The sequence below is a fragment of the Neomonachus schauinslandi genome, chromosome 13, assembly GCF_002201575.2.
Source record: "Neomonachus schauinslandi chromosome 13, ASM220157v2, whole genome shotgun sequence".
Taxonomy (NCBI): domain Eukaryota; kingdom Metazoa; phylum Chordata; class Mammalia; order Carnivora; family Phocidae; genus Neomonachus; species Neomonachus schauinslandi.
Window position 1 is genome coordinate 34,447,406 of NC_058415.1, and position 24,905 is coordinate 34,472,310.

A 24,905-nucleotide genomic window follows, 5' to 3' on the forward strand; every position below is an offset into this window, starting at 1 on the left:
GAAGTAATTTTAGATAGTGAATGACATTTTACAATAAGAAAAAATAAAATATCAAAAAATATTTCTTATTTGCTGAGAGTAGACCTTAAATATTCTTATCTCTCTCTCTCTCTCTCTCTCACACACACACAGTAACTCTGTAAGGTACCAATATGTTAATTAACTTAATTATAATTATTTCAGAATGTATGCAATATCAACTAGTATACTCTAAGTATATATAATTTTTATTTGTCACTTATACTTCCATAAAGCTGGAAAATTTTTAAAAAGTGTTTCCTATAGAACAAGCTTTATATTGTATATACATGTCTAAAACTCAAATATATTGATTTTTATTTCCCAAAGAATAGCATCATGTAGTAGGTTGAACATTTTGCAAAATGTTTGAATATCAGCAATTTCATAATATTTAACATAAGTTTAACACAGTGGGTCAGATCATGAAATCTGGTCACAGTAGGCTCAAAGTCAAATTCTGGTTCTTTCACTTAGAACTGTTAGATGCCGAGGGTTATGAAGAGGCAATACTTATAAAATTCTAACCCTTGTACTGGTCATATTGTAAGTTCAGAAAAAATGCTAGTTGTTTGATGATGATGATGATGATCTTAGTCAGTTTAGGCTGCTGTAACAGAATATCATAGACCCAGGGTCAGTGTGGCTTACACAACAAATATTTATTTATCACAGTTGTGGAGGCTGGAAAGCCCAAGACCAGTGAGCCAAGAGATTTGGTGTCTGATGAGCCCTTACTTCTTGGTTCATAGATGGTTGTCTTCTTGCTATGTTCTCACATGGCAGAGAGCTAGAGAGCTCTCCGGAGTCTCTTTCATGAAGCCTCTACCCTCAGGCATTACTACCTCTCCAAAGTCCCACCTTCTAATACCAGCACATTGGGCGATTTTAACATATGAACTTAGGGATGACACAAACATTCAGTCTGTGACAATGACAATGATGATGATGATGATGATGATGATGATGGTGGTGGTGGTGGTGGTGATAATGTCTGTTCCATACAACTAACCCACCCTGGTTGAGTCAATGGGTTTGGAGAGTTGATGTGTTTAGAATATTGTGGATATTATGAGAAAAGAAGACACATACACAAAATTAATTCGGTTTTTTTTGTGAATGAAAATTGGAGGCTACTGAAAATGTTGATTAGCAGTCTAGGTAGATTAGGTTTAGAAAGTAATTCTAATGTATTCATGATGTAATCATTTTTTATGGATTGAAACCAGATCTAACTGACTAGCTAGACAATTTTTTAAAAGGACATGAGATCAGAAAGGACTCTTGGCTAATTTCCTTATTAAAAAATCAATATTCTTCATACAGTTAAGAATCAATTCAATAATATTATAAGCAAGAAAGCAGATTTTTTCTTTTATTTTTTCCTTTTAAATTCAAAGTCAAACAGCAACAACAATAATAAAGCTACTAGATCGAATTGAGCACCCAGTACATGTGCTAAATGTCTCAGACATTGTGTGAAGCATTTAAATGCATCATCTCATTTAATCTTCTGCACCAATCCTATGAGAGGAGTTCCATCATTATCTCAATTATACAAAATAGAAAATTGAGGCTTATAAGAGTTAAATCACATTCCAATTGTCATGAAACTAATAAATGAGAAATTCAATATACTGAAACAGTGGTACCTCATTCAACTTTGAAGAGTTTAGCCAAAGGGTATTTATGGGTAAATAGAAGGGATAGATGATGGAGGGCCTCAGAGACCAAGGGAATTTACTATTTTTAAATAATAATCAGGAAGTGTGTCTTTCTAAATTAATACAATTTTGAACTAGTAGATGTAAATTATTAAGACTTTTACTAGTAATCTTTTGTGACCCCTTCTGCATCTGGGCCTTCATAACTTACTAGGTCATACCTCATTACAAGTCCATGAAAAGAGTTTTTGCTATGGACAGGAACACATAAATGCAAGGATCTGATGGCTTCTCCTGATGTTCCTTATCTTATCATTCAGCTATCTCCATGAAGTATGCTCCAAATCTATTTTGAGTTTGGTAATATTCACTATTATATTTTATTTCACTTAAACATATATTTATCATTTACATACTCATGTGTTCCTCATTGTTGTGTGATCTAGTAACTCAAAGGTAAATAAAAATATATACAAACCCATGAAGAGATGATAGTCCTGTAGGACAGGCAGGAAAGAAAGATGATTTTAAGATACTGTTTTATATGCTCTGCTACAATTGTGCAAGGCAACACAAAGAAGGAGGCTAACAAGTATTCTGAAAGAGATGATCCTTAAGCTGAGTCTTGATATATGATCAGGTAGCCACATATAGACATGATATGCAACCCCAAATATTCATCAGAGAATAGGAAAATTAAGGATTTGACAATATCAATGTTTTCAAGGATCAGGACCTGTCAAATATTGCTGGTGACAGTGAATACTACTGCATCCATTTTGAAGAGCAGTTTGGCAAAATCCAGTAAAACTGTAATGAAATTATGTGACAGTGGGAATGATCTGGGCAAACACATAGTGGTGTGAAATAGGCTGTGGTGTTTAGGGAACACATGATTCACTGCAATAGTATGGAGTGTGAGGAAGGTAGAACTGGCAGGAGGAAAAATATGACAGATAAATAGACAGACTATGGAGAGCCTTACAGGCCAAGTTCAGGCACTTGGATTTTATCTGTAGGTGCTTGAAAGCCTTTGGAGGTTCCAAGAGGGCAAAAGATGATTACATAAGTGTTTATGGTAGATTACACAGATGGTTGTTTCAGGAATGGTTTTGAGGGTATAAGAGATATTTTAGGGTCCTCCAGAGAAACATGATAGGATATGTGTGTGTATAAGGGGAGGGGGTGTTATTTTAAGGGATTGGCTCACATGATTATGGAGGCTACAATTCCAGATCTGAAGGGTATGCCATCAGGCTGGAGACCCAGCAAAGAATGTCATTGATGTTGCCAAGGCCATCATCATGGAGAGTCAGAGGAAAGCCAATGCTGCAGTTCACATCTAAAGGCCATTCTTCCTGCTCAAGGGAGATCAGTTTTTTGTTTGTTTGTTTGTTTTGTTTTGCTTTTTCTTCTATGCAGGCTCTCAATTGTTTAGATAAGGCTCATCTGCATTATGGGGTGCAATCTGATTTACTCAAAGTCCACTGATTTAAATGTTAATCTCATGCAAAACACCCTAATGGAAATGTCAAAATAATATTTGATCAAATATCTGGGTACTGTGGCCCAGCCAAATTGAAAAAAAAAGTTAACTATCACAAGAGTGAAGGCAAGAAAGTAGTTAAAAAGAATTAATTGCAGGGCGGAGCAAGATGGCGGAGGAGTAGGAGACCTGGATTTCGTCTCCTCTCAGGAATTCAGCTGGATAGGGATCAAACCATTCTGAACACCTACAAACTCAACAGGAGATCGAAGAAAAGAATAGCAACAACTCTCTCATCAGAAAAGCGACCACTTTCTGGAAGGTAGGACGTCCGGAGAAGTGAATCCGAGACGATATTTGGGAGGACAGACGGCAGGGGAGGGGCCTCCGTCGGCCACTTCTGGCAAGTGATAGAACCACGGAGCACAAAATGGGAACTTTTAAAAGTCTTCTCCGCTGAGGAACGTCACTCTGGTGGCTAAGCGGGGGGTGGAACCCTCCGGGACAGTGTGGTCTCAGGACCCTCAGGGTCACAGAAAGACTGGGGGTGCCTGAGTGTGGCAGAGCTCCCAGGTAACGGAGCAGGGAAACCGGCTGCAGAGGTGGAGCCCAGGTGGGGTCTCTCAGCTCGGGGTTGCCATAAACTGTGATCCATGGCACAGTCGGGCCACTGCTCCTCCAGCAGGGACCCAACAAGCAGCAGATCCGGGGAGACTCACCTTTTTCCCCCAGGAGGAGTGGTGCAGGAGCACACCGCAGAGATCTGCTGGGTTTGGAGACCACCTGGGGTTGGGTGCCAGAGATAGAAATGCGCGGTCACAGGCCGGGTGAGCACGGAGTGTGGCCGGAGACCGGGGAGATGGGAGTAACTGATGGCTTTTCTCTGGTGGCTCACTGAGGAGCAGGGCCCTGAGTTCTCAGCTCCTCTGGGGCGGAGATTGGGAGGCCGCCATTTTCACTCTCATCCTCCAAAGCTGTAGGGAAAGCTCGCAGGAAACAAAAGCTCCCGAGACCAAACCCGAGCAGATTACTTAGCCGGGAGGGGGCAAGGGCGGGGCAATTCTGCCTCCGGCAAAGACATTTGGAAACCACGGCAACAGGCCCCTCCCCAGAAGATCAGCAAGAACAGCCAGCCAAGACCAAGTTTACCGATCAATGAGAATGGCAGAACTCCAGCGCTAGGGGAATACTGCACATAGAATGCATGGCTTTTTTACCATGATTCTTTAGTCTTTCAAAGTTAATTTTTTTTTAACTGTCTTTTTTCTTTTTTTTTTAAAATTTTTCTTTTTCCCTTTTTCCACCAACATTTTATCAATCCCTTTTTAAAAAAAAAAAACATTTTTATTTTTCATTTTTAGAATCATATTCTATCCCTTCATAGTAGTTACCCATATTTTTGGCATATATATATATAAGTCATTCTCCCTTTAAAATTTTGAGATAGTTTCTTCTAACAGATTAAAATATACCCTAAATCTCTAGTATATGGTTTTTTCTACTCACCTGCCTGATCACATTCTCTCCCTTTTTTTTCTTTTTTCTTTTTTCTCTTTTTTTAAATCCTCTTCTTTCTCTTTTCAAACAACTTCTTATCAAGTCCTTTTATAAAATTTTTTATAATTTCAATCTTTACAGTCATATTCCATCCCTTCATCATATCAACCCTTATTTTTGTACATATATAAGTTTTTCTTTCTTTAAAATTTTGGGAGGCACTTTCTTCTAAAAAACCAAAATACACCCCAAATCTAGTGTGTGGCACTGATCTATATACCAGCCTGATCATATTTGATCACATTCTGTTTTTTGTTGTTGTTGTTGTTGTTTTGCTTTGTTTGTTTTTATCTTTTTCTTTTTCTTCCTCTTCTTTTTCTTTTTTCTCTCTTTCCATTTCTTTTTCCACTACTTCAGGTCTTTTCTGATTGGTTTAGAGTATATTTTCTGGGGACGTTGTTACTCTGCTAGCATTCTGTTCTCTCATTAATCTATTCTCCTTGGCACAAAATGACAAGACGGAAAAAATCACCTCAACAAAAAGAACAAGATGTACTACTGACTGCCAGGGACCTACTCAATATGGATATTAGTACGATGTCAGATCTAGAGTTCAGAATCATCACTTTAAAGATACTAGCTGGGCTTGAAAAAAATATGGAAGTTATTAGAGAAACCCTTTCTGGAGAAGTAAAAGAACTAAAATCCAACCAAGTAGAAATCAAAAAGGCTATTGATGAGGTGCAATCAAAAATGGGGGTGCTAACTGCTAGGATAAATGAGGCAGAAGAGAGAATCAGTAATATAGAAGACCAAATGATGGAAAATAAAGAAGCTGAGAAAAGAGAGTTAAACAACTACTGGATTACAAGGGCAGAATTCGAGAGATAAGCGATACCATAAGACAAAACAATATTAGAATAATTGGGATCCCAGAAGAAGAAGAAAGAGAGAGAGGGGCAGAAGGTATAATGGAGCAAATTATAGCAGAGAACTTCCCTAATTTGGGAAAGGAAACAGGCATGAAAATCCAGGAAGCACAGAGAACCCCTCTCAAAATCAATAAAAATAGGTCAACACCCCGACATCTAATAGTAAAACTTACAAGTCTCATAGACAAAGAGAAAATCCTGAAAGCAGCTCGGGAGAAGAGATATGTAACCTACAAGGGTAGAAACATTAGATTGGCAACAGACCTATCCACAGAGACCTGGCAGGCCAGAAAGGACTGGCAGGATATATTCAGAGCACGAAATGAGAAAAATATGCAGCCAAGAATCCTATATCCCAGTAGGCTGTCATTGAAAATTGAAGGAGAGATAAAAAGCTCCCAGGACAAACAAAAACTAAAGGAATTTGCAAACACAAAACCAGCCCAACAAGAACTCTGGAAAGGGGTCCTCTAAGCAAAGAGAGACCCTAAAAGCAACACAGACCAGAAAGGAACATGGACAATATATGGTAACAGTCACCTTACAGGCAATACAATGGCACTAAATTCCTATCTTTCAATAGTTACCCTGAATGTAAATGGGCTCAATGCCCCCAAAAAAAGACAGAGGCTATCAGACTGGATTAAAAAACAAGACCCATCGATATGCTGACTGCAAGAGACTCATTTTAGAACCAAAGACACCCCCAGATTGAAAGTGAGGGGGTGGAAAACCATTGACCATGCTAATGGACACCAAAGGAAAGCTGGGGTGGCAATCCTTATATCAGACAAATTAGATTTTAAACCAAAGACTGTAATAAGAGATGAGGAAGGACATTATATCCTACTTAAAGGGTCTATCCAACAAGAAGATCTAACAATTGTAAATATCTATGCCCCTAACATGGGCGCAGCCAATTATATAAGGCAATTAATAACAAAAGCAAAGAAGCACATCGACAACAATGCAACAATAGTGGGAGACTTTAACACCCCCCTCACTGATATGGACAGATCGTCTAAGCAAAAGATCAACAAGGATATAAAGACTTGAAATGACACACTGGACCAAATGGACTTCACAGACCTATTCAGTACATTCCATCCCAAAGCAACGGAATACACATTCTTCTCTAGTCCCCATGGAACATTCTCCAGAATAGATCACATCCTAGGTCATAAATCAGGTCTCAACTGGTACCAAAAGATTGGGATCATTCCCTGCCTATTTTCAGACCACAACGCTTTGAAACTAGAACTCAATCACAAGAGGAAATTCAGAAAGAACTCAAATACATGGAGGCTAAAGAGCATCCTACGGAAGAACAAATGGGTCAACCAGGAAATTAAAGAAGAATTAAAAAAATACATGGGAACCAATGAAAATGAAAACACAACTATTCAAAATCTTTGGGATGCAGCAAAGGCAGTCCTAAGAGGAAAGTATATAGCAATACAAGCCTTTCTCAAGAAACAAGAAAGGTCTCAAGTACACAACCTAACCCTCCACCTAAAGGAGCTGGAGATAGAACAGCAAATAAAGCCTACACTCAGCAGGAGAAGAGAATTAATAAAGATTCAGAGCAGAAATCAATGAAATAGAAACTAAAAGAACAGTAGAACAGATCAACAAAACTAGGAGCTGGTTCTTTGAAAGAATTAACAAGATTGATAAACCCCTGGCCAGGCTTATCAAAAAGAAAAGAGAAAGGACCCAAATCAACAAAATCATGAATGAAAGAGGAGAGATCACAACCAACACCAAAGAAATACAAACAATTCTAAGAACATATTATGAGCAACTCTATGCCAGGAAATTAGATAACCTGGAAGAAATGGATGCATTCCTAGAGATGTATCAACTACCAAAACTGAACCAGGAAGAAATAGAAAACCTGAACAGACCTATAACCACTAAGGAAATTGAAGCAGTCATCAAAAATCTCCCAAAAAACAAAAGCCCAGGGCCGGGTGGCTTCCCAGGGGAATTCTACCAAACATTTCAAGAAGAATTAATACCTATTCTTCTGAAACTGTTCCAAAAAATAGAAATGGAAGGAAAACTTCCAAACTCATTTTATGAGGCCACCATTACCTTGATCCCCAAACCAGACAAAGACACCATCAAAAAGGAGAATTACAGACCAATATCCCTGATGAACATGGATGCAAAAATTCTCACCAAAATACTAGCCAATAGGATGCAATGGTACATTAAAAAGATTATTCACCACGACCAAGTGGGATTTATCCCTGGGCTGCCAGGTTGGTTCAACATCCGCAAATCAATCAATGTGATACAATACATTAACAAAAGTAAGAACAAGAATCATATGATCCTCTCAATAGATGTAGAAAAAGCTTTTGACAAAGTACAGCATCCTTTCTGGATCAAAACTCTTCAGAGCATAGGCATAGAGGGTACACACCTCAATATCATAAAAGCCATCTATGAAAATCCCACAGCGAATATCATTCTCAATGGGGAGAAACTGAGAGCTTTCCCCCTAAGGTAAGGAACGTGACAGGGATGCCCATTATCACCACTGCTATTCAACATAGTATTGGAAGTCCTAGCCACAGCAATCAGACAACAAAAAGAAATCAAAGGCATCCAAATCGGCAAAGAGGAAGTCAAACTCTCACTCTTTGCAGATGACATGATACTTTATGTGGAAAACCCCAAAGACTCCACCCCAAAACTGCTAGAACTCATACAGGAATTCAGTAAAGTGGCAGGATATAAAATCAATGCACAGAAATCAGTGGCATTCCTATACACCAACAACAAGACAGAAGAAAGAGAAATTAAGGAGTCAGTCCCATTTACAATTGCACCCAAAACCATAAGATACCTAGGAATAAATCTAACCAAAGAGACAAAGGATCTGTACTCAGAAAACGATAAAATACTCATGAAGGAAATTGAAGACGACACAAAGAAATGGAAAAACGTTCCATGCTCATGGATTCAAGAGCAAATATTGTGAAGATGTCAATGCTTCCTAGAGCAATCTACACATTCAATGAAATCCCCATCAAAATACCAACCACTTTTTTCAAAGAAATGGAACAAATAATCCTAAAATTTGTATGGAACCAGAAAAGACCCCGCATAGCCAGAGGAATGTTGAAAAAGAAAAACAAAGCCGGTGGCATCACAATTCCTGAGTTCCAGCTCTATTACAAAGCTGTCATCATCAAGACAGCATGGTACTGGCACAAAAACAGACACATAGATCAATGGAACAGAATAGAGAGCCCAGAAATGGACCCTCAACTCTATGGTCAACTCATCTTTGACAAAGCAGGAAAGAATGTCCAATGGAAAAAAGACAGTCTCTTCAACAAATGGTGTTGGGAAAATTGGATAGCCACATGCAGAAGAATGAAACTGGACCATTTCCTTACACCACACACAAAAATAGACTCAAAATGGTTGAAAGACCTAAATGTGAGACAGGAGTCCATCAAAATCCTAAAGGAGAACAAAGGCAGCAACCTCTTTGACCTCAGCCGCAGCAACTTCTTCCTAGAAACATCGCCAAAGGCAAGGGAAGCAAGGGCAAAAATGAACTATTGGGACTTCATCAAGATAAAAAGCTTTTGCAAAGCAAAGGAAACAGTCAACAAAACCAAAAGATAACCGACAGAATGGGAGAAGATATTTGCAAATGACTTGTCAGATAAAGGGCTAGTATCCAAAATCTATAAAGAACTCATCAAACTCAACACCCAAAGAACAAAGAATCCAATCAAGAAATGGGCAGAAGACATGACCAGACATTTTTCCAAAGAAGACATCCAAATGGCCAACAGACACAGGAAAAAGTGCTCAATATAACTCGGCATCAGGGAAATCCAAATCAAAACCTCAATGAGATACCACCTCACACCAGTCAGAATGGCTAAAATTAACAAGTCAGGAAACAACAGATGTTGGCGGGGATGCGGAGAAAGGGGAACCCTCCTACACTGTTGGTGGGAATGCAAGCTGGTGCAGCCCCTCTGGAAAACAGTATAGAGGTTCCTCAAAAAGTTGAAAATAGAGCTACCCTATGATCCAGCAATTGCACTACTGGGTATTTACTCCAAAGATACAAAAGTAGGGATCCGAAAGGGTACGTGCACCCTGATGTTTATAGCAGCAATGTCCACAATAGCCAAACTGTGGAAAGAGCCAAGATGTCCATCGACAGATGAATGGATAAAGAAGAGGTGGTATATATATACAATGGAATATTATGCAGCCATCAAAAGGAATGAGATCTTGCCATTTGCAATGATGTGGATGGAACTGGAGGGTATTATGTTGAGTGAAATAAGTCAAAAAGAGAAAGACATGTATCATATGATCTCACTGATATCAGGAATTCTTAATCATAGGAAACAAACTGAGGGTTGCTGGAATTGGGGGTGGGGTGGGAGGGATGGTGTGACTGGGTGATAGACACTGGGGAGGGTATGTGCTCTGGTAAGCGCTGTGAATTGTGCAAGACTGTTGAATCTCAGATCTGTACCTCTGAAACAAATAATGCAATATATGTTAAGAAAAAAAAAAAGAAGAAGAAGGTAGCAGGAGGGGAAGAATGAAGGGGAGGAATTCGGAGGGGTAGACAAACCATGAGAGACGATGGACTCTGAAAAACAAACAGGGTTCTAGAGGGGAGGGGAGTGGGAGGATGGGTTAGCCTGGTGGTGGGTATTGAGGAGGGCACCTTCTGCATTGAGCACTCGGTGTTATGCACAAACAATGAATCATGGAACACTACATCTAAAACTAATGATGTAATGTATGGGGATTAACATAAGAATAAAATAAATAAATAAATAAATAAATAAATAAATAAATAAATAAATAAAATAAATAAAAAGAATAATTTCAGTAATCCATGGTCCTAATTCATAGCCTCAAAACATGGTAAAAGTTGAGTACAGATTTGTTAGTCTGAATTAATCCCATAGTGATTTAAAATATCTGACATATATGTATGTATATGTTCATATACATACACATATACATGTCATGAAAGTTAGTGTGACACTCAATACATTCTCAGTCAGTGAGTGCTCATGAGTGTTACTCAGCAAATATTCTGCAGATTGTTTACTCTGTTGGGTTTCTCCCCATGCCATTTGTTTTGTGTGCTGGTGAACAGTTTGATTCAAAATTTCTGATAAAATATACTAGGGTTTTGCTGGTCTATCACCAAGAAAGATTAAATGTTATGAGTGCCAACTAGACATTAGTTGTTCTCTAGATCTGTAGACCTCAATAATCAGAACATTCTGCCCAGAGGATAAAATCATCTGTTGAGTCCACCACTGTTTTGACTAAAAGAGCTAACTATTCAAGGAGTAACATATATGTGGGAGAAGATGAAAATGTGTTAATAAATTTATCGACGATCAGAAATATAATATGCCTCACCATAAGAAGTACAAAGATGATCTCAAACTCCATCCTTAAGTGAAGCAAAGAAGCCATAAACACATTTTGAAACACTTATGATTGCCCTAGAAGTTCAAATTCAGCACTAACCTGCACAGCACAGACATTATATTCAAGGGATTGCTGGCATGGTCATTTTCAATGTTCATTCCCCAATTCCATCTCAGTGTGAATTAAATGTCCTTTATAGGAGGGGCACCAGGGGGCTCAGTCAATTGGATGTCTGACTCTTGATTTCAGCTCAGGTCATGGGATCGAGCCCTGCCTCAGGCTCACACTCAGTGCACAGTCTGCTTTTGTCCCTCTTCCTCTGCTCCTCCCCCACAACCCTCTCTTTCAAATAAATAAATAAATAAATAGATAGATAGATAGATTATTTAATTAATTAAATTAAATAAAGTCTTAAAAAATAAATGTCCTTCATGGGGAATTTATGCCAATGAACATTTTTACCTCTTAAGAAGAGAGAGGTTTAAAGCTCCCAAGGACCATTTTACTTTCTTACTGGGTAGTAATATTCCTAGGATTCTTGGCTGAATAAAGTTTATGCTTATAAAACTTTCAGTGGCCCCCAATCTTCTTTACCACCATTGCCAAATTTTCCATGTTTCAGGTAGAGCTGTGCACCATTGAATTTCTTTCTTCATTATTATTTATTTGGCAATGGAAATGTATTTATTAAATCATGTTTACTGTATATTCTGTTTTTATGAAAAAAATTTCTAGTATGTATGCTGGAAGTAAAAACAAAATATATGGGGGTGTCTAGGTGGTTCAGGCAGTTAACTTCCAACTCTTGATCTCAGCTCAGTTCTTGATACCAGGGTCTTGAGTTCAAGCCCTGCATTGGGCTCCATGCTGGGTGTAGAACCTACTTAAAAAATAGGGGCACCTGGGTGGCTCAGTTGGTTAAACGACTGCCTTTGGCTCAGGTCATGATCCTGGAGTCCCGGGATCGAGTCCCGCATCGGGCTCCCTGCTCGGCAGGGAGTCTGCTTCTCCCTCTGACCCTCCTCCCTCTCATGCTCTCTGTCTCTCATTCTCTCTCTCTCAAATAAATAAATAAAATCTTTAAAAATATATATATATATATAAATACATATAAATATCAGGATGATGTTTCCACTGACTGCAATACTGACCTTTTGCAGAGGTTCTGTGTGCATTGACTCCACTATTTACTAACTTAGTGATCATGGGTATATCGTTTATGCTTTTATATCCTCATCTTAATATTTTCTCTTTCTTCATGGGGTATCTGTTATACAGTGTTTGTAATAATTAGATGTTCATGAAAATCTCTTGATAAACCTTAAAGGTTTATACAAATATGGTTAGCATTATAGATGATAATCTGATTACAGGAAATAGTATCACATATTCTAATGTATAAAGATTTTTTTCTCAGTATGTCAATAAACAAGTTAAATGCATTTAAAATGTTATTCTTCCAATGAGTTAAAAGTAATCTATTCTAGGGACTATCAGTGTTGGCAATGCTTTTACTTTTTTTTTTTCCCCCTCAGAATCAGAGTATATTTGAGCTGAAAGGGACCTTGGATAACATCCAATTCAATGCCCTAATTCTCCCTCCCCCATCTTACCATAATGTAAAATTTAATGTGAACATAAAATAAAACTTTATACATGGTTTAAATGGATTTCACTTTGGAAACTATATGTTAAAATGGATTTCAATTCTATGAGGACACAAATGAAGCTTGAAATTTTAGATTCAAGAATAAGAATCAGACTTCCTAAGGGATTTTTTGGTAAATGAAGAATAAAAAGGATTAAAATAGGAAGTTGTTGGGCATTTCTGACATGTTACCATAATGATGTCTGGCAACGTGTATACACGTAAAAAGGATAAATGGTCATTATCAAAAACATCTGAAAGGTGTGAGGGTAAGTGAAACTGCAGAGAATGTGGAGAGCATCATCAAAATTCTTAATTCTCTGTTTTCTAAGAGCTGATTGTTTATAGTGTAAATGCTTAATTCCAACCTTCTCACTGACACCAAGCATGCTATTCCCCATAATTATACCAGGTGTGTGCAAGGAATAGAAAATAATTACAATATTAGCCAAAGTAAGACATGATTAGGGGTATAAATATTTTGTAAAAAATGAGCATAGCCTGTATTATTGAGGCAAAAATAAACAGCTTCTATTATTTATGTCCTCATTTATTGTAGGATTTCCTAACATTTACAAAAATTTCAATTTCATGATATTTACAGACTATCCTAAAATGGAGTTATAAGAAAAAAATTCAGGGCGCCTGGGTGGCTCAGTTGGTTAAGTGACTGCCTTCGGCTCAGGTCATGATCCTGGAGTCCCTGGATCGAGTCCCGCATCGGGCTCCCTGCTCGGCGGGGAGTCTGCTTCGTCCTCTGACCCTATCCCCTCTCATGTGTTCTCTCTCTCTCAAATAAATAAATAAAATCTTTAAAAAAAAAAGAAAAAATTCATAGCACTTCTTAAACATACATCATTTATCTTATCATGTTTGGAAAGAGAAATATTGCAAATAAATATATACTTACATCTTGAAAACTGAAAATAAAAGGGCATAAGGCTTGTACTTATAACTAGTTTTTTTTTTTTTTTTTTTTTTAGCAATATGCTCTATGGTGGATTCACTTCACTCATCAACTAAAAGAACTGAATTAGAATAAAGCAGTATCCTTTGCAAAGTTATGGTTCATGAACCATAAAAAAAGCAGTGATCTTTTGTTTTGGTTCTGAGTGGTGTGAACTTACATTGGACTGGCCAAATCTCTTAAAGAGCTTAAAAAAATAATTTCTATATGATACTATAGGTCAGGGAAATATTGTAAGTAGTGCTCCTTTATGTGAGAGGAGTGTTAGAGGAGTGTGAAAGAACAAGTCATGAAGGAATACATGACATGTTGGTTTTGAAGAAATAAAATTGCTTCCCCTCAAGATGAAGCAGAAGAGGGAAGAATGAGGAAGAATACATAATATATTTATAGTGGAAATCAAGATGAGTGCCCAAACATTTTCATGTGGAGCAGAGGGGATTTGACAGAGCTCAGGACAGAGAACTTTAATATTCTCAGTAAAAAGTGGGTCTTATGCTTAGGAAAAAGAGATGGAGAAAAACTTCGTGGTCCTAGGAGTGTTGAAACAGTTTGGAACCGTGGCTGTGAGTCACTAAACATGGAAAAAATATAAGGAGAATAGAAAGGGTGCTGGGGAGGAATGGGGTCCCAGTTGAAGTTTGAAATCAGTGAGACAGTATGTTTGCATTAGTCAAAGAGGAAAGAAAATATGCAGAGCAGGTAGCTCAAGATAGGCAGACAGCCAGCTACAAGTTGCTAATGTGAGCAGCACTGAAATGATCCACTAACATGCTAAAATGAGATAATGAAAATACAATATATCAGTACCATACTGTTTTGATTATTGTGCCTCCTGGATCTGGATGTCTGTCTCCTTCCTGAGATTAGGGAAGTTTTCAGTTATTATTTCTTCAAATAACTTCCGTTCCCTTCTCTCTCTCTTCTCCTTCTGGGATCCCTATAAAGCAAATGTTATTATGCTTGATGGTATCACTGAGTTCCTTTAACCTATTCCCTTTTTTGTTACTCTTTTTTTTTTCTTTTTGCTGTTCTGCTTTGTTGCTTTCCATTACCCTGTCTTCCAGTTTCTTAATCCATTCTTCTGCATCCTCTGATCTGTTACTGATTCCCTCGTGTGTGTGTTTGTATATATATATATATACAAAATATATATATATTAATTTCAGTTGTTGAGATATCTGATGGGTTCTTTTTAATATTTTATATCTTTTTGTTGAAGGTGTCAATTTGATCTTCTACTCTTTTCTCAAGTCCAGTGAGTACTCTTATGACCATTACTTTGAATTATTTATCAGGCATATTGTTTGTCTCTGTTTCATTTAGCTCTTTTGCTGTGGTTTTGTCTGCAAAAGCCAGAAACATTTCCTGATATTGAAAGTAGAGGTCCTGTGGCGCCTTGTAGCATAATGTTCCTGTTCACCAGAATGAGGCACTACAAAGTTATCTCCTATGTGGGCATCATGCATGCTACTTTTTTGGCTGAGCCACATTTGCCTTCAGTACACTTGGCTGTAACAACCCATTTTGTCTGCGGTGTGCACATTGGGCAGGGTTCTGTCCCTGTGCTGTTAGGGGAACTCTCTGGGGCCACTGTCGGCTAATGGCTGGGTGATGTTAGCAGTCAGAACAGATGTATGCCCTCAGTCCATGTGTTGGGGCTATAGTCAAACAGACTGCAGGGTGCTTTCCCTGTGCTGTCCCCTGAGAGGCTTTTGTTGGTGGGTGGGGCCAGCAGTGAAACCAGATGCATGCCTCCAGTCCCCCTGCTGGGACTACAGTTATAAAGATCAGCAGGGGGCTCTCTCTACACTCTTTACCCCATTTTATGTTCATGGATTGGAAGAACAAATATTGTTAAGATGTCTATACTACCCAAAGCAATCTACAGATTCAATATAATCCCTATCAGAACACCAACAGAATTTTTCACAAAACTAGAAAAAATAATATTAAAATTTGTATGGAACCACAAAGACCCTGAATAACCAAAGCAACATTGAGAAAGAAGAACAAAACTGGAGGTATCACAGTAATCTGGTATTCTTGATTACAAGATATAAGACAAAATTTTAATAATCAAAACAATATGGTATTGGCACAAATATAGACACATAGATCAGTAGAGCAGAATACAAAGCCCAGAAATAAGCCCACACTCATATGGTCAATTACTCTACAACAAAGAAAGCAGGAATATACAATGGGGAAAATACAGTCTCTTCAATAAATAGTGCTTTAATATCAGACAGCTACATGCAAAAGAACAAAAGTGGACCACTGTCTCTCACCATACAAAAAAAAACTCAAAATAGATTAAGGATCTAAATATGAGAGCCAGAACCATAAAAATCCTAGAAGAAAATAAGCAGTAATTTCTCTGACATTAGCCATAGACACATTTTTCTAGATATGTCTCCTCAGGCAAGGAAAACAAAACAAAGTTAAACTATTGGGACTACACCAAAATAAAAAGCTCTTGCACAGTGAAGGAAACCATCAACAAAACAAAAAAGAAACCTAATGAATGAGGGAAGATATTTACAAATGATACATCCAATAAAGGGTAATATCCATAATGCATAAAGAACTTATATAACAACACTGAAAAGAACCCTAGACAAAAAAAAAAAAAAATCCAATTAAAAAATGAGCAGATCAGGTGCCTGGGTGGCTCAGTTGGTTGAGCGACTGCCTTCGGCTCAGGTCATGATCCCAGGGTCCTGGGATCAATTCCTGCATCGGGCTCTCTGCTCCTTGGGAGTCTGCTTCTCCCTCTGCCTCTCATGAATAAATAAATAAAATCTTAAAAAAAATAAAATAAGCAGAGCACCTGAATAGATATTTTTCCAAAGAAGACATTACAAGTGTCCAGCCGATACATGGAAATGTGTCACTAATCACTAATAGTTACTGATGTCAAAAACCACAAAGATGTATCACCTCATACCTGTCAAAATGGCTAGAATAAAAAAAGACAAAAAATAACAACTGTTGGTGAGGATGTGGAGAAAAAGGAACCCTGGTACACTGTTGGTGGGAATGCAAGTTGGAGAAAACCATTATGGAAAACAGTTTGGAAGATCTTCAAAAAATTAAAAATAGAATTACCATATGATCCAGTAATTCCATTATTGAATATTTACCCAAAGAAAACTAAACACTAATTTGAATAGCTATCTGCACCCATATATTTATTGCTGTGTTATTTATAATAACGAAGATATGGAAGTAACCCAAGTGTCCATCAGTAAATGAATGGATAGAGAAGATTTGGTATATGTAGACAATGGAATGTTACACAGCCATAAAAAAGAATGAGATCTTGCCATTTGCAATGACATGCTTGGGCCTAGGGAGTATAATGCTAAGTCAAATTAGTCATACACAGAAAGACAAATGCCATATAATTTCAGTCATATATGGAAGTTAAGAAACAAAACAAATGAAAAAGAAAAGAAAAACATTTAAAACAGAGAACAAATCAGTAGTTGCCAGAGGAAAGGTGGGAGAGGTGAAATAGATAGAGGAGACTAAGAATAGACTTACTGTGATGGGAACTGAGTAATGTATAGATATGTTGAATTATATTGTACACCTGGAACAAATAACACTGTATGTTAATTATACTTAATAATAAAAAAACAAAAAATAAATAACCAAAAAATTATGATATATGAAAAGTTGTCAGACACAGCTAGAACCATCCTTAGAAAAAATCTTATATCCTTAAATGAACTTGTTAGAAAAGAATAAAAGTTTGGAATTTGATGGTGATAGAAGGAAGAAAAAAATCAGGAAGTTTTACAAAAGAATATGATGTAATTCTGTACATACAAAGATAAAATATCAACTAATGAATAAATTTAGCAAGATTGTTGGATTTAAGGTAAATATACAAAAATCACTTCTATCTAAGGGGGAGGAGCAAGATGGCGGAGGAGTAGGAGAACTAAATTTCATTTGGTCCCAGGAATTCAGCTAGATAGGGATCAAGCCATTCTGAACACCTATGAACTCAACAGGAGATTGAAGAAAAGAATAGCAGCAATTCTCTGAACAGAAAAGCGACCACTTTCTGGAAGGTAGGACATGTGGAGAAATGAATCCAAGGTGATATTGGGAAGATAGACGGCAGGGGAGAGGGCCTCCATCAGACGCTACTGGCAAGTGATAGAGCAGCAGAGCACAAAATTGGAACTTTTAGAAGTCGGCTCCACTGAGGGACTTTGCTCCAGTGGTTAAGCTGCGGGTGGAACCCTCACTGGGACAGTGTGGTCTCAGGACCTTTGGGGGTCACAGAAAGACTGGGGTTGCCTGAGTGCGGCAGAGCTCCCAGGTATTGGAGCGAGGAAGCCAGCTGAAGAGACGGAACTGAGGAGAGGGCTCTCAGCTCGGGGTTGCCATAAACCATGATCCGCGGCACAGTCGGGCCACTGCTCTTCCAGCAGGGCCCCAACGAGTGGCAGATCCAGGGAGGCTCATCTTTCTCCCCTGGGAGGAGCGGCACAGGAGCACACTGCAGGGATCTGCTGGGTTTGGAGACTCCACCCGGGGTCGGGTGCCAGAGATAGAAACGCTCGGTCACAGGCCGGGTGAGCATGGAGTGCGGCCGGAGACCGGGGAGATGGGAGTGACTGACTGCTTTTCTATGAGGGCAACTGAGGAGTGGGGCCGTGAGTTCTTGGCTTCTCCAGGGTGGAGACTGGGGGGCCACCATTTTCATTCTCATCCTCCAAAGCTTGCAGGGAACAAAAGCTCCCAAGAGCAAACCCGAGCAGATTACTTAGCTGGGACCCAGCAAGGATGGGACAATTCCGCCTCTGGCAAAGACATTTGGGAACCACAACAACAGGCCCCTCCCCCAGAAGATCAGCAAGAACAGCCAGACAAGACCAAGTTTACTGAAAAATGAGAACGGCAGAACTCCAATGCTAGGGGAATAATTCACATAGACTTCATGGGTTTTTCCACGCTGATTCTTTAGTCTTTCAAAGTTAATTCTTTTAATTTTCTTTTTTTTCTTTTTCTTTCTTTTTAATTTTTCTTTTTCCCCTTTTCAACCAACATCTTATCAATCCCTTTTTTAAACATCTTTTTTATTTTTCTTTTTAAAGTCATATTCTATCCCTTCATAGTAGTTAACCTTATTTTTGGTATATATATAAGTTGTTCTCTCTTTAAAATTTTGGGATACAGGTTCTTCTAACAGACCAAAATATACCCTAAATCTCTAGTTTATGGCTTTGTTGTAGTCTACTGCCTGATCACATTCTCTTCCCCCCCCATTTTTTTTTAATTTCTCTTCTTTCTTTTTTCAAACAACTTCTTATCTTATCAATTCCTTTTATAAAATCTTTTATAATTTTCATCTTTTCAGTCATATTTCATCCCTTTATAGTATTTACCCTTATTTTTGTACATATATAAGCTTTTTTTCTTTAAAATTTTGGGAGGCACTTTCTTCTAACAGACCAAAATACGCCCAAAATCAAGTGTGTGGCACTGATCTCATCACTAGCCTGATCATATCTGATCATATTCTTTTTTTCATCTGTTTCTTTTTTTTTTCTTTCTATTTTCTTTCTCTCCCTTTATTTTCCCTGTTTTCAGGTCTTTTCTGATTTGTTTAGTGTATATTTTTCTGGGTCATTGTTACCCTGATAGCATTTTATTCTCTCATTCATCTATTCTTCTCTGGACAAAATGACAAGATGGGACAAAATCAGCTCGAAAAAAAAAACCAACAAGAGGCAGTACCAACTGCCAGGGACCTAATCAATACAGACATTAGTACGATGTTGGAACTAGAGTTCAGAATGATGATTTTAAAGGTATTAGCTGGGCTTGAAAAAAGCATGGAAGATATTTGAGAAACCCTTTCTGGAGAAAGAAAAGAACTAAAATCTAACCAAGTCGAAATCAAAAGGCTATTAATGAGGTGCAATCAAAAATGGGGGCGCTGACTGCTAGGATAAATGAGGCAGAAGAGAGAATTAGTGATATAGAAGACCAAATGATGGAAAATAAAGAAGCTGAGAAAAAGAGAGATAAACAACTACTGGATCACGAGGGCAGAGTTTGAGAGATAAGTGATACCATAAGATGAAACAATATTAGAATATTTGGGATCCCAGAAGAAGAAGAAAGAGAGAGAGGGGCAGAAGGTATATTGGAGCAAATGATAGCAGAGAACTTACCTAATTTGGGGAAGGAAACAGGCATCAAAATCCAGGAGGCACAGAGAACCCCTCTCAAAATCAATAAAAATAGGTCAACACCCCAGCATCTAATAGTAAAACTTACAAGTCTCACAGACAAAGAGAAAATCCTAAAAGCAGCTCGGGACAAGAGATCTGTAACCTACAATGGTAGAAACATTAGATTGGCAACAGACCTATCCACAGAGACCTGGCAGGCCAGAAAGGACTGGCAGGATATCTTCAGAGCACTAAATGAGAAAAATATGGAGCCAAGAATACTATATCCAGGGGCGCCTAGGTGGTTTAGTCGGTTAAGCGCCTGCCTTCAGCTCAGGTCATGATCCCAGGGTCTTGGGATCAAGCCCCACATCAGAATCCCTGGTCAGCAGAGACCCTGCTTCTCCCTTTCCCTCTGCCTGCCGCTCTGCCTACTTGTGCTCTCTATCTCTCTGTCAAATAAATAAATAAATAAATAAAATCTTAAAAAAAAAAAAGAACACTATATACAGCTAGGCTGTCATTGAAAATTGAAGGAGAGATAAAAAGCTTCCAGGACAAACAAAAACTAAAGGAATTTACAAACACGAAACCAGCCCTACAAGAAATCTTGAAAGGGGTCCTCTAAGCAAAGAGAGAGCTTAAAAGTAACATAGACCAGAAAGGAACACAGACAATATACAGTAACAGTCATCTTACAGGAAATACAATGGCACTAAATTCATACCTTTCAATAGTTACCCTGAGTGTAAATGGGCTCAATGCCCCAATCAAAAGGCACAGGCTATCAGATTGGATAAAAAAACAACACCCATCGATATGCTCTCTGCAAGAGACTCATTGTAGACCCAAAGACACTCCCAGATTGAAAGTGAGGGGGTGGAAAACCATTGACCATGCTAATGGACACCAAAAGAAAGCTGGGGTGGCAATCCTTATATCAGACAAATTAGATTTTAAACCAAAGACTATAATAAAAGATGAGGAAAGACGCTAAATCCATGGAACATTCTCCAGAATAGATCACATCCTAGGTCACAAATCAGGTCTCAACTGGTACCAAAAGTTTGGGATCATTCCCTGCCTATTTTCAGACCACAATGCTTTGAAACTAGAACTCAATCACAAGAGGAAATTCAGAAAGAACTCAAATACATGGAGGCTATAGAGCATCCTAATAAAGAATGAATGGGTCAACCAGGAAATTAAAGAAGAATTAAAAAATTCATAGAAACCAATGAAAATGAAAACACAACTGTTCAAAATCTTTGGGATGCAGCAAAGGCAGTCCTCAGAGGAAAGTATATAGCAATACAAAGCTTTCTCAAGAAACAAGAATGGTCTGTAATACACAATCTAACCCTACACCTAAAGGAGCTGGAGACAGAACTACGAATAAAGCCTAAACCCAACAGGAGGAAGAGAAATAATAAAGATCAGAGCAGAAATCAATGAAATAGAAACCAAAAGAACAGTAGAACAGATCAACAAAACTAGGAGCTGGTTCTTTGAAAGTATTAATAAGATTGATAACCCCTGGCCAGACTTATCAAAAAGAAAAGAGAAAGGACCCAAATCAACAATATCATGATGGAAGAGGAGAGATCACAACCAACACCTAAGAAATACAAACAATTAGAAGAACATATTATGAGCAAGTATATGCCAGCAAATTAGATGATCTGGAAGAAATGGATGTATTCCTAGAGATGTATCAACTACCAAAACTGAACCAGGAAGAAATAGAAAACCTGAACAGACCTATAACCACTAAGGAAATTGAAGCAGTCATCAAAAATCTCCCAACAAACAAAAGCCCAGGGCCAGATGGCTTCCCAGGGGAATTTTACCAAACATTTCAAGAAGAATTAATACCTATTCTTCTGAAACTGTTCCAGAAAATAGAAATGGAAGGAAAACTTCCAAACTTGTTTTATGAGGCCACCATTACCTTGATCCCAAAACCAGACAAAGACCCCATCAAAAAGGAGAATTACAGACCAATATCCTTGATGAACATGGATGCAAAAATTCTCACCAAAATACTAGCCAATAGGATCCAACATTACATTAAAAGGATATTTCACCATGACCAAGTGGGATTTATCCCTGGGCTGCAAGGTTGGTTCAACATCCAAAAATCAATCAATGTGATACAATACATTAATAAAATAAAGAACAAGAACCATATGATCCTCTCAATAATGCAGAAAAAGCATTTGACAAAGTACAGCATCCTTTCTTGATCAAAACTCTTCGGAGTATAGGGATAGAGGACACATACCTCAATACCATAAAAGCCATCTATGGTGTGATGATATGGTATGATACCTAGCGAATATCATTTGCAATGGGGGAAAACTGAGAGCTTTCCCCTAAGGTCAGGAACACGGCAGGGATGTTCACTATCACCACTGCTATTCAACATAGTATTAGAAGTTCTAGCCACAGCAATCAGACAACAAAAAAAATCAAAGATATCTGAATCAGCAAAGAAGTAGTCAAACTCTCACTCCTTGCAGATGATATGATACATTATATGCAAAACCCAAAAGACTCCACCCCAAAACTGCTAGAACTCATATTGGAATTCATTAAAGTGGCAGGATATAAAATCAAAGTACAGAAATCAGTGGCATTCCTATACACCAACAACAAGACAGAAGAAAGAGAAATTAAGGGGTCAATCCCATTTACAATTGTACCCAAAACCATAAGATACCTAGGAATAAATCTAACCAAAGAGACCTAGGAATAAATCTAACCAAAGAGACAAAGAATCTGTAATCAGAACTATAAAATACTCATGAAAGAAATTGAGGAAGCACAGAGAAATGGAAAAATGTTCCATGCTCATGGATTGGAAGAACAAATATTGTGAAGATGTCAATGCTACCTAGAGCAATTTAAACATTTAATGCAATCTTCATCAAAATACCATCAACTTTTTTTTCAAAGAAATGGAACAAATAATCCTAAAATTTGTATGGAACCAGAAAAGACCCCGCAGAGCCAGAAGAATGTTGAAAAAGAAAAGCAAAGCTGGCGGCATCACAATTCTGGACTTCAAGCTCTATTACAAAGCTGTCATCATCAAGACAGTATGGTGCTGGCACAAAAACAGACATAGATCAATGGAACAGAACAGAGAGCCCAGAAATGGACCCACAGGTCTATGGTCAACAAATCTTCAACAAAGCAGGAAAGAATGTCCAATGGAAAAAAGACAGTCTCTTCAACAAATGGTGTTGGGAAAATTGGATAGCCACATGCAGAAGAATGAAACTGGACCATTTCCTTACAGCACACACAAAAATAGACTCCAAATGGTTGAAAGACCTCAATGTGAGACAGGAGTCCATCAACATCCTAAAGGAGAACACAGGCAGCAACCTCTTCCACCTCAGCTGCAGCAACTTCTACCTAGACACATCACCAAAGGCAAGGGAAGCAAGGCCAAAAATGAACTATTGGGACCTCATCAGGATAAAAAGCTTTTGCACAGCAGAGGAAACAGTCAACAAAACCAAAAGACAACTGACAGAGTGGGAGAAGATATTTGCAAATGCCATATCAGATAAAGAGCTAGTATCCAAAATCTATGAAGAACTTATCAAACTCAACACCCAAAGAACAAATGATCCAATCAAGAAATGGGCAGAAGACATGAACAGACATTTTTCCAAAGAAGACATCCAAATGGCCAACAGACACATGAAAAAGTGCTCAACATCGCCCAGCATCAGGGAAATCCAAATCAAAACCTCAATGAGATAACCACCTCACAGCAGTCAGAATGGCTAAAATTAACAAGTCAGGAAACGACAGATGTTGGCGGGGATGCGGAGAAAGGGGAACCCTCCTACACTGTTGGTGGGAATGCAAGCTGGTGCAGCCACTCTGGAAAACTGTATGGAGGTTCCTCAAAAAGTTGAAAATAGAGCTACCCTATGATCCAGCAATTGCACTACTGGGTATTTACCCCAAAGATACAAAAGTAGGGATCCAAAAGGGTACGTGCACCCTGATGTTTATAGCAGCAATGTCCACAATAGCCAAACTGTGGAAAGAGCCAAGATGTCCATCGACAGATGAATGGATAAAGAAGAAGTGGTATATATACACAATGGAATATTATGCAGCCATCAAAAGGAATGAGATCTTGCCATTTGCAATGATGTGAATGGAACTGAAGGGAATTATGTTGAGCGAAATAAGTCAATTAGAGAAAGACATGTATCATATGACCTCACTGATATGAGGTCTTAATCTCAGGAAACAAACTGAGGGTTGCTGGAGTGGTGGGGGTGGGAGGGATGGGGTGGCTGGGTGATAGGCTTTCGGAAGGGTTTGTGCTATGGTGAATTGTGTAAGACTTATGTGTAAGACTATGGTGCTGTGGATTGTGTAAGACTTATGAATCACAGACCTGTACCTCTGAAACAAATAATACATTATATGTTAAAGAAAAGAAGAAGAAGATAGTAGGAAGGGAAAAATGAAGGGGGGGAATTGGAGTGGGAGAGAAACCATGAGAGACTATGGACTCTGAGAAACAATCTGAGGGTTCTAGAGTGGAGGGGGGTTGGGGATGGGTTAGCCTGGTGATGGGTATTAAAGAGGCCTGTACTGAATGGAGCACTGGGTGTTATATGCAAACCGATGAATCATGGAACACTACATCAAAAACTGATGATGTAATGTATGGTGATTAACATAACATAATAACATAAAAAAAATCAATTCTATCTCTAATAAATAAGAAATTAAATGATAAAGAAACTACACGAAGAAATTTTAAATGCTAATAATAAATCCCATAAAATTGTGTAGGACCTCTATACATAAAGTATAAGATATATATATTTTTTAAAGATTTTATTTATTTTTTTGACAGAGAGAGACATAGCGAGAGCAGGAACACAAGCAGGGGGAGTGGGAGAGGGAGAAGCAGGCTTCCCGCAGACCAGGGAGCCCGATGTGGGACTCGATCCCAGGACTCTGGGATCATGACCTGAGCCGAAGGCAGACGCTTAATGACTGAGCCA